The 14358-nt window shown below is 38.2% G+C and overlaps 1 protein-coding gene across 4 annotated transcripts in view; it reads left to right on the top strand.

The window, feature by feature from the left end:
• The first annotated feature begins 11864 nt into the window (after nucleotides 1-11864).
• Nucleotides 11865-14358, top strand: part of NCOA2 (nuclear receptor coactivator 2) — a 302628-nt gene continuing 300134 nt past the window's right edge. Inside the window, exon 1 of one of the 4 annotated variants that reach the window (XM_051970063.1) lies at nucleotides 11865-13389. The gene's annotated coding sequence lies outside the window, so the exon portion shown is untranslated. The remainder of the gene's footprint in view (nucleotides 13390-14358) is intronic. The other 3 variants (XM_051970062.1, XM_051970064.1, XM_051970065.1) reach the window with 3 other exon arrangements.

The following is a 14358-nucleotide window of genomic DNA, read 5'->3' on the forward strand; positions in this document are numbered from 1 at the left end:
ATAAAAGAGCAGTTCAGGGGATCCTTTCTTAGAGTCTACAAATTTGCCTATGTCAGCATTCCTGACCACCATTTTCTATATTTAGTGACGATTCTCATACTATTTATTTAAATTATTTTTTATCCAAAGCTTACCTTTTTAGAGTAACTTCATAATAGCCTCTCTATTCTTGCCTTTGCAGTCTCCTTTTAGCATACTTGTGATGTCCTTTTCTTTTTTTTCTCATGTTCACACTGTGTCACTGCGTCTCCTGGTACTCTATACCATAACATTTTTTGTTTTTTCTTTTTTGAATGAATTTATATTTTATTAATTGCAATAGCCACTATGTGGATTAGAAAAATAATGCACAGATGCCAAATGAGATTTTATTTAATTAACCTGCAGAAAGTATATTTGCTTACTTACCATAGTGAGCCATACTATATAATGTTTCAGTTTGATCTAAATGACAGTGTTTAGATTCCCTGGTAGATCTTTTGCAGAAGAAATTACTCATGTCTTAGGCTCTGTAGCACACAGTTAGTAAGTACTTTTCTAGGTCATTATTTAATACCAATTATCATTCTGATGTCATGAAAATTGCTGAGGTGCTATTTTGAGGAGCGACAAAGAAGCTGGACACATTTAACAACTGACTGAAAAAATATACACATAACACATCTTTTAGTTTCACTTGTATCATTAACATTTTTTCAATCATAAAGTCCAAGCCTTGGCTTGTAACATTTGATAATTTCTGAGGTGTAAGTACTCATGCTGTAAATTTAACACTCAGTTCTCAAAAGCAAGTCTGAGCTGACTCTAAAACAATCCTGGCTCAGGAAGCACTTTTATATTTTCCATCATATGTTTTAGAGAGAAAACAATCTTTTTTCACTAACTTAACAGACTAATTTCTGTCTCAGAAGAATTGGTTGTCTTTTACTGGGGCATTGAGGTGGTACAATGTATAGAGCACAGGGCCTGGAGTCAGAAGAACCTGAGTTCAAATTCCTCTTTAAATATTAGCTATGTGACCCTGTGCAATCATATAACTCTATTTGCCTCAGTGTAAAATGAAAAGGAAATGGCAAACCACTCCAATGTCTTTGCCAAGAAAATCCCAAATGGGGTCACAAAGAATCAGACCACAAGTAAACAATGTATTATCACATGTATATGTCACATAATATGTGATTTGTTGCTAAACAAACAACTCCATAAGATCATAGCTCATAACATTATAGATTTAGAATTGGAAGAGATCTAGTCTATCTCCTTCATTGTACTAAAGCCCATTCAGATTCAATGACTTGCCCAAGGTTATACATTCACTTCATATACAACATCTTTGCAGGAGTAGGTACTCCCACAAAAATGATTTTTTTTTCTCACAAGGATGATATTACAAACGAAATATACAATCTAGGGTAAATGAGATTTGCCCTTTCTGTAGTAGCTCTAAAGGAAACTGGAAACAAAGCATTACCCATAGGACTGGCTGAACAGATTTAATTATATGAATGCCATGGAATTGTTTTGTGCAAAATAAATGACAAATAGGAGGAATCCAATAAAATATGGGAATACTATGAATTGAAGCAGAGTGAAGGAAGCAGATCCAGGAGAAAGATCTATTCAATGATTATAATGACGTAAATGAAAAGAAAACTAAAATAAAGGTATGGAAATTATTAATCTGAGTTTATTCTCATATTATAATAATGTACACATCAAAATCAAATTACTTAAGTATTCTATGGTTCAAATTAGAAACTCAGCACAGCATAATAATATCTCATTTTGTGTAATTCTCAAATTACAAAGTAACTTAATATTAATTTTCTCATTTATTTCATAACCACAGTGTGAGATAGTTGAAACAGATAAGAAATTTGAACTGAAAAAGGTTAAGTGACATATACAACCTCATATAGAATGGGCAGATTCAGGGATCTAGTGAAGAAGAAAATTTGGACTTTTATTCAGGAGACTAAAATTCACATCTGAGTTCTGATGGGTATCAATACCAAAATATTAGAATCATAATCATAGATGGCCTACATGATAATGGAAAGATGCATGATGAATATTAGCAGGCTGTATCAACTGAACAATGATTTCCAATTGAATTCCAATACAAAGAATTCCAACTGAAAAATTTTGCAAGGAATTGGCAAAATAAACTTGCATATGAACAGAATATATGGGATATAATTTTGTTTTGAGATGTTGAATACAAGGAATTCAGAGATATATACAAACACATGAATTAATTCAGAGTTAAGTAAGCAGAACTTGAAACATAAGTAAACACAATATCAACACAAATGAAAAGAACAATAAAAAGAAATACTTCTGTTTAATTACTGTGATCAGCCTTGGTTCCAAGGCCAAGGAATTGCAACCATCTTCTTTCATTAGAAAGGTGCACTATAAATGTGAAATGTTCGTTTGTCCAACAGATTGATATATAGTTGATTTTGGTTAATTGATTGTTTCTCTTTTATCATAAGAAAATATTGCTGCTGGGCAGAAAGCAGTAGTGGTAATATTGTGGGGGAAGAGGAGCATATCCAGAAGTGTCTATGATATAAAAACAAAAGCCCCTTAGGATTATCCCTAGAACACTAAGAAGAGTAGTCACCTACTCTTAGGGGATGGGTGTACCAATTTATTTAAATGGAAGTCCTGGAAGAGGTATTAAAATAGGCTTTTAGAGTTGAAATAAGAAGAGATCTCAGAGGGATCAAACCCAATGCCTATACTGCTGGGAAAATGAGACCTGGTGAACTTGCTTAAGTTCAGAGAGATAATAAACATCAGATTCAGTATCTGAATTCAGGTACTCTGACTCTGTTCTTTCTTTTTAGGGGGAATATGATTGGGAATATGATTATTCAATATCTTATTTTATTACTTTACATGCAAATTTATTTCCTGAACAGAGTGTTGTGTAACATTTTGTAACTCCTTCCTTTTTCCCCCTACAAGAATATTACAAATAAAAATATATGTTAGGATAGTTTCAACTTACTTTTACCCCCTCCTAATCATTCATAATGTTCTTTTGTATTATTAACTCCTAGGTTCTCTTCTAAAACAGGAACAACATTTATATTATAGTTTTAAATTGGATTATTGCTTTAGATTTCTGAGTCTTTGAAAAGCTTTAGTATGTCTTGTGAAATATTTTTAGGTTTTGGATAAAAGCCATTAAGAAGTAATATTAGCAGTTCACTAAAACAATCTAATTTTATACAAACCTCCTGAACAAGTTGGTGTATTTTATATGGTAATATGCTTAAATAATCTCTATCTTGGAAGATTTGGGAGATGTGTTGGGGTGTTATGTTATCAGGTCAAAGAAATTTCTCAAGTTACTGTTTTAACTTATACTTTGTAATAATTTAGGAGCACAATACTAGGGGCTTAGGCATTTAATAAAAGAAGTTGAAAATGATGATCATAAATACCAACGCAGACAAGGTATAATGTGGGTTCACCCTGTAAACATTTTCTATAAAAACAGGGCCTTTCTATTTTAAAGCTTAGGAAATACTGCTAGTATGAGTTCTCTGAACTGAATAGAAATGTTTGTCAAGTGGTTTACAAAGGCCTATTACATTAATTTCATAGAAAGCAAAGAGTGTATTAATCTTCAGAAACCAAATCTTCCATTGGGGGAAAAAAGGCTCCAGAAATATTTATTCAGACTGCATGTTTGTTTTGTGAAGACAGCTCCTTTACTCTGGCTACAATTGAGAGAGGGAATTTTACACAAACCTTGAATTATAGCATAAATGTTCTTTTCCACTTCTAGCAGAATTTAGCTACATATTATACAATCACAAAATGTTATTGCTGGAGGAGACCCTATAGATCACCTAATCTAACTCCCTCATTTCTAAGGTAAAGAAAATGTGACCCACAGAGAGGACTTAAGAGAGATGGTCGAGATCACCAAGTTAGCTAGTGGTGGAGCTGGGACTAAAAGTGTCAAAAGGCCTTTATTTCTTGTCCTTTGCTCTGATCAGTCAGGGTTTTAATAATTAGTGGGAGGATTTCCTTCTTTTAGTGAACAAGGACTATATTTAACCTTGTTAATTAATATTACGTTTGCCATTCTATTAACATTTGCTGACTGGGGGCATGGCATGTCAAAGTTTTTGGTTTAGTAATGTAATTCGATTCTGGGCAAGTCACTGAGCCTCAGTTTCATTTGTAAAATCTGGTTGATCTTGGAAAATCTCACATGAAGTGATGTGAAGTGAGCAGAACCAGGAGAACATTGTACATAGAAACAGCAATGCTATACCATAATCAACTGTGAATGATTTAGCTAATCTCAGCAATACAATGATCTAAGACAATTCCAAAGGACTCATGATAAAAAATGCTGTCCACCTTCAAAGAATTGATGAAATCTGAATACAGATCTAAGCATACTATTTTTCTTTTTTTTTCCTTTGGGTCTGTATCTTCTTTCACATTATGATGAATATGGTAATATGTTTTACATGATTGAATATGTATAACCTATATCAAATTGCTTATGGGGGAAAGGGAGAGTAGGGTAGTAGAGAAAGAGAAAAGGCAGAGAGGAAGGGAAGGAAAGGAAAAAGGAGAAAAGGAAAGAAAAATTGGAACTCAAAATTTTAAAAAATGAATATTAAAATTGTCTTTACATGTACTTGGGGAAAATAAAATACTTAAAAAATAAACTTCTGCCAAAAAATAATAAAACATAGTTTAAAATATTTGTATACCTACTTCAGAGTTATGAGGAAAGTCCATTGTAAACCATAATGTTTATATAATTTGCATTGTTATTAATGATATTTTTGTAGTTTAAAAACATCACTACTTCAATAAAGTATAATTTCGCAGATCTGCATATTTCTTCTAGTGATGTTACATCTCTCTATAATTTAGAGATCTCTCTATAATTTAGTAGATCATCCTTAAGAACTGCTATTGCTAAAAAAATATACTATCTAAAGCCAACCTGGAGATGAGACATTTTGTACTTAATTCTTACCTAGACTGCTAGAATGGCATCCTAATATGTTTCTCTGCTTTAAGTCTCTTCCCTATATGATCCATCCTGAGCACAGTTAACTGCCAGTGATATTTTAAAAACACAGATTATTCACTAGAAGAGTCCCAGTGTCTCCTCTTGATTAAGATAAAGCACTAATTTCTCCTTTGGCTTTTAAAGCCCTTCATAATTTGACTAGGGGCAGCTAGTGGATAGAGTCCTTGGCTTGGAGTCAGCAAAAGCTAAGTTCAGGGGCAGCTGGTTGGTGTAGTGGATAGAGCACCAGTCTTGAAGTCAGGCAGACCTGAGTTCAAATGTGACCTCACACACTTACCACTTCCTAGCTGTGTGACCCTGGGCAAGTCACTTAACTCCAATTGCTTCAGCAAAAAAACCAAAAAAACAAAAAACAAAAAAAACCTGAGTTCAAATTTGAAGACAGACTATTACTGGCTGTAGGACTCTAGGCAAGTCACTTAACTCTGCCTCAGTTTCCTTATCTGTAAAATGAGCTGGAGAAAGAACTAGCAAACCACCCAGAACTGAAAAATACCATGCAACAATAGAAAAGATATGATAAAATGTGATTAACTGTGGTTAACTGGTACATTGAAAACAACAGCTGTTATTTGGAGTCAAAGGATGCTGGTTCAAATCCTTCTTAAGTTTCTATGTGACTTTTGGTAAACCAAAGCTTTTTTGGACCTTGGTTTCCTCATTTGTAAAATGATGTGGTTGATGATGATGTCTGAGGTCCCTTACAATAGAGATCAGGTTTCTCTATTTATCACATTCATTGGCTTATTAATGAAACTCTCATGCCAATATCCAGAGAAAATATTAATATGGAAAATGAAATTATAGCTCACATCTAGGGAACTTAAAAAGGGGAAAGTAACAAAGGTACTCAATATATCCTATTAATCAAGCATTTGGGCAGGTGATTTATTCTTACAAAAAATGTTAAATATAAAAATAAACATTATATAATATTAGAATGATCATAACAAAATTCATTAATTTAATTTACAATCAACTGAGGCTAATATTCACACCTTATCAGAACATAACTCAGTTTTGTAATACTGCTAGTTAGCCAGGTTGCATTTCACTTAGGCTTGGCTTTGTCCAAAACATTCCTAATACTTGTCTTCTGATAAAAGTCCAGTTTGCAATGTATAAGCTTCCTTGCCTTTGGCCTGAGTACTCCAGAGTTGCCATACTCAACAAGCTCACCAGACCATTCAGACTGACAAGATAACCTGCTTAGGAGAGGAAATATACAGAAGAAAAGTTGAGTCTACATTTCTATGTGGAACTGGCATCTTGATGAGGAAAACAAACCACAGCCTAGAGCCTACCTTTAGGTCTTAGCACTATTTACTAAGTGAAAAAATTCAAGTCCAGAGGTCCTCTTTTAAGAGATATAGTTTCTTGTCTTTTTCTGCTGTCACTGGGCAAGGGGAAGACTAAGGTACTATATTTTTTCCATGTCATTCTAAAATATCAAGCCCTTTCAGCACTGGGCTACCACATGGCCAGAAGTAGCCAGGAAGTTAGTCATCCACCAAAGGCTCAAGCAATGAGTCACTATATCTTTAGAGTTCCCAGAAGTTTCTGGAAGAGTTTTGGATTATGCTTCATGGAATAGCCTCTATAGACCCATTCAACTTCCATTACATTACTGAACTTACAAACTATTAAAATACTTTGCAGAATGGAGATTATGTTACATTGGTAGGGACAGAAAAAACTTTAAAGATTTGAATAGAAATCTGTTCATGAGAAGACAGATTAGCAACATATTCTCCTCTCCTCCCATAGTCTCTCAATCTAAAAGATATCATCTAAATGTGGAAATATGTATAGAAGAATTGCACATGTTTAACATATATTGATTTACTTGCTATCTAGGGAAGGGGATGGTAGGAAGGAAGGGAAAAGATTTTGAACACAAAGTTTTGCAAAAATGAATGTTGAAAAATATCTTTGCATATATTTTGAAAAAAAAGTTATTTAAAAAGATATCTACTCGTACACAAGCAAAAGGGTAAGGAGTCTGGAGATGGAGTAAAACAGTTTATAAAGGTATAAGGTTCTTTTCCAGGAAGAGTAGATGATGTTGGAAAAGTAGGTCTGGACCAGTCTGCCAAGAGCCTTAATCATGTTATTTAGACTGTCCTGTAGGCAACAACAGTGATTCTAAGCTGTTCTATTGAGTAGGGAAGGAAACAAGATAAAAATGAAGTTTCAGGAAGATTAATTTGGCAGGGTTGTGAAGGATGGATTGGATCCAGAAAAAAATGAAAACATGGAGATCAGTTTGGAGGCTACTGAAGTGCCAATAAGGGGCTAACCGGCATCAGCCTAGGTTGGTGATTTGGGGAATGGAGCTATAGGATTTTGTGACTAATTGGATTATAGGGAAGAGTTAGAGGATGAAGCAGCCAAAGTAGGAAGTAATTCAAAAGTTTTAAGACTTGGATAATAATAAAACATACCATTTACATTGCTGTTGTTGAGTTAAGAACAATTCTTCATGATGCCATTTGGGTCATGATATTGGAATGGTTTGCTATTTCCTTCTCCAGCCCATTTTACAGATGAAAAAAACTGAGCCAGAGTTGCATAGTGTCTGAGACTGATTTAAAAAAAATTTAGGAAAAACAGTCTTCCTGACTACAAGCCAGTTACTCTATTAAGCTAGTCAGTTAGTTGGTCTTACCATATACATACCACTTTATGTAAACCTTTCTTTTGTTCTTACAAGTCTTATAACGAAGATACTACAAATATTATGGTCCCCATTGTAGGGTTCAAAGAAGTTATGGAATTTGCCCGTGGACATGCATCTAGTGTCAGAGGTGAAATTTAAACAAGTGACTATGACCCAAAATCCAACATTCTACTATACCAAACTATTTCCTGATCTAGTTTTTAAAAATTAATTGAAAAAATAGAGCAATCAGGAGAGACATTTAAGTTTTAAAAAGTAGTTTGCTTTTAGAGCTACTAAATTTCAGGTACTTGGAGTACCTGCAAACAAATAACCATTTGAAATATGGAACTAGAGCTAGAGATTAGAGCTGAAAATATAGATTTTGAAGTAATCTATAAAAAAAATGAAACTTGAAAGTATAAGAGTAGATATTTTCCAGATGGAGAGAAGAAAGGAGAAGAGAGAAAAGGGGAGGGAGAGAAAGAAAAGAAGGGAGGACAGGGGCAGAAGAGAGAAAGAAAGAGAGAGAGAAAAAGAGAGAGAGAAAGAGAGAGAGAGAGAGAGAGAGAGAATTAGATACAACTGAAAAATGAATAGTGGAAAATGAAAAAACCACAGTGTTTTTATTAGAAAGATGCCAAATAATTGATTTGATAAATTATGTAAGTGAATTTTTGAATGAAAAGACTGGTGTTTTGTGTCAAAGCAGATACAGCCAAAGGAGAAAAGCTTATGATAGAAAATACTATACAGGACAGAATTTATTTTAAATGAATTTATAAATGATTTTCTAATAGCACATTTTCTAATATTGTCCTCCCTATTTATTAGGAAAAGATGGGCATGAGAATACAGGAATAAGACTAAGATTTTTTCAACTCTGATAATGAGAATGTCCTGTTTTCTTCTTGCTAGTTTTTGTATATATAATCTTCTAGGTCATTTCACTGACTCAATTATGTTTCATTACTGTCTGTCAATATATTTCTCCTTTACTAGTTTGTCTCTTTGTACTCTTGTTTCATAGTTATTCACTTTTCTGTTTCTCATTAATTGCAAAAAAATTCCTTCCACTTTATGGTTAGTCAGTTAGACAGGCAATAAATATTAATTGCTTAGTATGTGCCAGGTACAATGCTAAACATTGGAGATTCAAAAATTTAAAAAAAGGCAAAGGACAATCCCTACTCTCAAGTAGTTTACAATCTAATGGAGAAAGACAAGATAGAAAATAGAAGCAGGAAAGGAAAGGAGGAACACTCCATATGGGTCAGGAGGGAAAATTCCAGAAAACTGTAGCCACAAGGGAAAGGAAAAGATGATTGTCCTTGACTCCTTTGTTAAATGGAGACTCTGGAAGGAGCCAATAACAAAGAGGGGGTAGAGTAAAGAAAGTATTGATGCAGTGTCAGAAGATTGAAGTGCTCTTGAATAGAGGAAGAGGTTCTTGGGCATGATGGAGAAGAACAGAGAAGGGATAATCTCCTTGTGCTACACATCCGGTCAATATTCAAAGCCCTGTTTTTTCTTTTTTCTTTTTTTTTTTCTTTTTACTGCCATCACTATCGATAATAATATATCACATTTTGCCCATCACCTTCCTCTCACCAATTCTGTGAGATAGGTTAATTTGACTAAAATACTGAGGGTTGAAAATTGAGCTACATGCCAAGTGTCTCACAGGAAATAGTTGTGCTGGAAATATCTGCGCTGCCAAAACTCAAACCCAGGACTTCTGGTTCCAATTCTAATATTTTTTTTCTACACCATTGGTCAAAATTTTGACTATTGCTAGATGAGTGTTCTTGCATTGATCACATACAGCTAGGCCACAATGGAAATAATGAATTTTTTTAGTTGATTACATTATTTGAATTTGCATTGCCTATGTCCATTAGATTGAAACCAGTTAACATATTACAACTTCCAACTGTATGGATTTTTATACCTGGTGGATATGGCTGTATTTCCCATTTACTTTGTCACATTTTCTCCTGAAGAATTGTTTTTCCTCATTTCTTGACTGTGCTTATTGAGCACTGGCGCAATTCTTCATCAGTGATATTGATAATCATGGCTAGGACTTGTAAAATTACTGTAGATTTGTTAAATTTATGTTTTAGGGTTTGTGTGGATGTGTGTGTATATCATATTATCCTACAAGGAGTAGGGACTAATGAATAAGAATTAAAAAGGAAGGGAAAAATATTTAGCATTAGAAAAGACAAGCAAAAAGTAATAATACAGAAGGAAAAAATAAAGAGGAACAAGTCATAGCCTACTGTGCCTAATAATTCTCCTACGAGGCAGGTAAGTAAGAGGTAGCTCAATGAATAGAGCATTGGGGCTGGAGTCAGAAAGATCAGAATTCAAATTTGATTTCAGACATTTACTAGCTTAATCCCTTAGAGAAGGAAATGGTAAATCTTTAGCAAGAAAACACCATGGAGAGTGTGGTTCATGGGGTCATGAAGAGTTATATATGACAAAACAAATATGTTTATAGTTTCATAGCTCACTTAGCATTTTCAATATTTTATTTTTATTAAAATAAAATTTTAAAATAATTTTAATATTTTAATTATTGCTGTCACTTTCTAGCACGCTATCCTAACAGAACCCTTCTGTATAACAAATATAGCTGAGCAAAACAAATCCACATTGGCCACTTCTGACATATTTTGCCTTCTTGTGTACCTATCAAAAAGCAGGAGACATGCTTTACCATTTGATCTCTGAAGTAATATTTAGTCACTTCATTGATCAGTTCTGAAGTTTTTTTGTGCTGTTTTCCTTTAAAGACACAGATCTAAAGCTGAACAGGATCTCAGAGGCCATCTAGTACAAACTTCTCTTTTCATAGATAAAGATACCAGGGCATTTGAAAGTAAAATAATTTGCCCTAGGTCATACTCTAGCAGCAGATGTACTAAGGAACTTTACTTCGCTGACCTTAAAGCCTGTGTTCTTTCCCTTAGATGGGATATATTACCAGTGGTAACTGTTACCCTGCTTTGGTGGTTCATCCATTCACATTAGACAGGTCTTTGCCAGTTATTACTCTATTTTACAGATGAAAAAACTAAAGTACTGAAGTTACATGACTTCCCAGGATTATGAAGCAAATCAATACCTGAATTAGACTCACTTCCCCTGAATCTCACCAAATCACACTGTATCCAAGCTACTTCTTAAAAATAAAGGACTGATGCCTTTTGAGACAAAAAATCAAAAAGTTATTTCCCTGTAGCTTTTCCTCCATAGTATATTCCCTTAAAGACAGTAGAAAAACAGCAAAATCATCCATTTGTCCTGTGACTAATAATTCTCATAGGAGGCAGCTAGGTAGCTCTGTGAATAAAAGCATTGGGCTTAGAGTCAGAAAGACCTGAGTTCAAAATACCTTGGTACAGGATATTCAACATCCATAGGCCCCCCACCTCTGCATGAAAGAGCTGTGTCTTGCATTGCTTGTGGAGTCAATTTCATTTTTGTAGCTGCCTATTTTAATATTTTTAATTTATACGACTGCTGTTATGTTTAACGTTCTTCTTGTTCTTTCTTCACTCTAAATCAATCCTTATTGAAGATTTCTCTTTATTCCTCATATTGTCTTGTGACACAATATTCTATTTAATGTACCATGATTTATTCAGCCACTCACCTGTTAATGAGGATTTACTTTGTTTCCAATTTTTAACCACAGAAAAGAATGATATTGTATATGGGCACATTTAGTTGTGGTATTAGTCAATTTTTAAAAAGTCATTTATATGTACCCAGAACATGTAAATTGAGTATTTTCTTAAATATGGGCATTCAATTAATCACCATTAGCTAATATTGACCCCAAAAAAGTTCAGAATATAGCAAAATGTCAGGATCCAGAATCACCACTACCCTTTTTCATGGGTTGTTATGAATTTTTTAAAAATCACCAGGTGGCCAGGCTATTGGTACTTAGGTAAGTCCTCTGAAAACAGACTCCATCTGTTACCAGAGAGGTTTCAGCATGGTAGGACCTGCCAGAGCTTACATTCTTCTGGCACAGCCTTTGAGAACTAAGGGTCACCTCCAGGCCAAAATGAGGCACTGGAGAATGTAGGATTACCTCAGGACTAGGATTGCTGGAAGTAGGTAAGCTCTATGTGGGAAGGATGAAGTATTTATTTTTGTGTTATGTCCCCTTTGGCAAGCTGGGTGGTTTACCAACTCAAGAATATTTGTAACCTGCATTTGTTCATATTAAGGATGGAAATTTAAAACAAAAACTTGCCTCTTGTTCCACTCTGACCTACCCTAGTCACCTCCTCCTCCTCCTCCCTAGTCAGTCAAGACTATTTGATAAACTAAGATTTAAATTAAAGGGTACCTGCTCTTTCACAGCACCATGAAAACTATGAGGTACCCATTGCCCCTTCTAGTTCTTCCTTAACCTCTCTCTACTTATGTTATTTTCAGTTTCTTTTTCTTTACCTTTTTTGCTACTGTTAGATCAAGAAGTAGGATTTCCATATAAAAATCCTCTTGATGGTTCTAACAACGTTCAGACTCTAAAAATTCTAGAAGAGCTCAGTTTTTGTTTTGTTTTTGCTTTACCCTAATCTGGTGGGATGAACTTCTATTGCAGCTGGCCTTGCCTTTGCTTCTTTTCCCAGCTTTTTCAGTTAAAATACACGTGCAATAGGAAAAACTCTTGGAAGATATGGGAAAAGGGTAGTGGCAACATAGGGATGTATGGAAGAAGGATCGTGGGGGCACCGTGTGGTTTGGATAAAGGAATGGAGGCAGAAGTCTGGCACAAAAGTGATGTAGCCGCCCTTCTAAAATTGCCAAACCTAATGTTTTCTCCTTGGGTTGTAGCAACTCCCCAACTAAACAGCAGCCCTAAGTTGCCCATTGTCTCCCCTCTGCTGTATAGGCCCTTCCTCTGCTCATCCTTTCTCTTTTTTTGACATTGCCCTTTGCCTGGCCGCAGAGTCATCTGTTTACTCTCTTTACACTTCCAATCGCCCACAGAATCGGACACCCTTCCTCTCCCCGTTTTGCGACCCCTCCCCCCCTTTTCCCTTCTTCCCTCCCCCACAATCCCCGAGCCGCTTTTGCGCTCCCCACCTCCCCTTGGAAGTCTTGGCTGCTTCAGACTCAACCTCTTCTCGAACCACGACCCCGACCCCCCCCTCCCGCCTCGCTCTGCGGTCCCGGTGCCCCTTCTGCCACCTTTGCCCCCTCGCAGGGGCGATGTTGCGGAGCAATGGGAGGAGGGAGGGGAGTGGGAGGGAAGTTTCCTCCTCTCGTCCTTCCCCCAGTGACAGGACTTGGCTGCTGCTCCTGCGCCTGTAGTGAGGGGGAGGAGGAGGAGGAGGGGGAGGAGGAGGAGGGAAGAGGAGGAGGGAGGGAGGGGCTGGCGGCCTCACGGTGCCCCCTCCTCGGCTCGCTCGCTCGCTCGCTCTGTCTCCCTCTCTTTAAGTGAGGCGAGGAGGAGGAGGAGGGAGTCGGGGGGAGGATCTCCATTGAAATAAACAACCAGGCAGCAGTTATTAACACGGGAACATGGCGGCCACAGCCTCCGCTCCAGCTTCAGCCGGGAAGGTCAGCGCCGTCGACAGCCGCCACTTGACAAACTGACCAACCCACCGATTTCCCGGTAAATGCACCTTCCCGGCGCGGGGGAGGGGGAGGTGCACTATCCCCAACCCCCAGCAGCGGCAGCTGGGGAGCCCGGGGGAGAGCCGCCCGGCGGCCGCGCGTCCCCTGCTCTCCTCTCCCCTGCTTGCCTTGTCTGGGCGGGTGCCGTGCGTGGGGCCCCCGCGGGGATGTTGCATCCCGGGGAGTCGCGGAGTTGGGGAGTTTTTGTTTTTGGTTGGAGACCAGGGAGGGGGGAGTTTCTGGTAGAGAAAGGAAGGTTCTCCCCACCCCCTTGCACACACACACACACACACACACACATACACGCGCGCGCGCACGCACACACATGCACTCCCACATATGCACACACGCGCACCTCCCTCCTGTGAACTGGGACAGCGAGTCCCGAAGTGAAAGGCGGGGGGAGAGGCCCCAGCCCCGGGGAGGGGGCGGCTGTGGGGCTGCGAGGGGGAAGCCGCAGCTTGGGGGGAGGAGGGAAAGAGGCTCACGCCCGAGAGGAGGTGCGGGGCATAACCGCAAGCCGTGGTTGGTGGGCAGAGGGAGCTTGAAGAGACGGGAGCCTCGGGGGATGAGGGAGGTGAGATCGCGTAAGGGGCCGGCTAGTCGGCTGTGGGGGAGCCGTCGGGGCGCTGGCAATCTCGGGAGAAATGCATGGGCTGTGAAGGGGAAGCCGCGGGTCGGGTTGGTAAGCAAGGCCGGGAGGCTCCGTTCTCGGGTGGAGCGGAGGGAAGGTGAGGCAAGGTTACGAGAGGAAGTTGCACCCCGGGGTGAGGGGGAGGCGGGGAACCTGGAACCCCGGGAGGAGAGAAGGGGGAGTGGGTTGGGCTGGGCGGGGAAGCTCTCCTGATGTACGCAGGCTGCGGAGAAGGAGGGAGGCCGGGGCGGCGGCGGCGGGAGGCAGATGCTCCGTGCACGCACCGGAGCCCAGCTCATGCCTCACACTTAACTTTCTGGGTCGGGACTGGTG

This window comes from Antechinus flavipes, chromosome 1 (genome assembly GCF_016432865.1).
Source record: "Antechinus flavipes isolate AdamAnt ecotype Samford, QLD, Australia chromosome 1, AdamAnt_v2, whole genome shotgun sequence".
Lineage (NCBI taxonomy): Eukaryota > Metazoa > Chordata > Mammalia > Dasyuromorphia > Dasyuridae > Antechinus > Antechinus flavipes.